The following is a 371-nucleotide window of genomic DNA, read 5'->3' as shown; positions in this document are numbered from 1 at the left end:
GTCGGTAAGAACCGAGTGAGCGAGCGAGTACTACTAGCTCCGTTCTACAGGTGTCTTGACAAGACTACGAGGAACTTGGTGCAGCAGAAACCCAAGCCGAAGACTTTGGAGAAAGCTGTTGCCAAGGCAACGAAGATCGACGATCCGATGGAGAATGTGGCGTTGGGGATGTCCAACATCGGGCAGGCGTGGGCGACCGCTCCCAGCCCATACCTGGTACCAATGGCGGGGACGATGGGTCAAACCATGGTGATTACGGGCGTCGGTGGTGCGGGTCTTCCGGCTGGTATGGCAGCGATGGCAGGACACGCAGGCACCGCCGGCAGTGAGGGAGGAGGTGTGGCTCTGTTTACCAACCCTCAAGGTGTGTG

Source organism: Phytophthora infestans, genomic scaffold (assembly GCF_000142945.1).
Source record: "Phytophthora infestans T30-4 supercont1.6 genomic scaffold, whole genome shotgun sequence".
In the NCBI taxonomy this organism is placed as follows: Eukaryota; Oomycota; class Peronosporomycetes; order Peronosporales; family Peronosporaceae; genus Phytophthora; species Phytophthora infestans.
Note: the sequence above shows the minus strand (reverse complement) of the source record.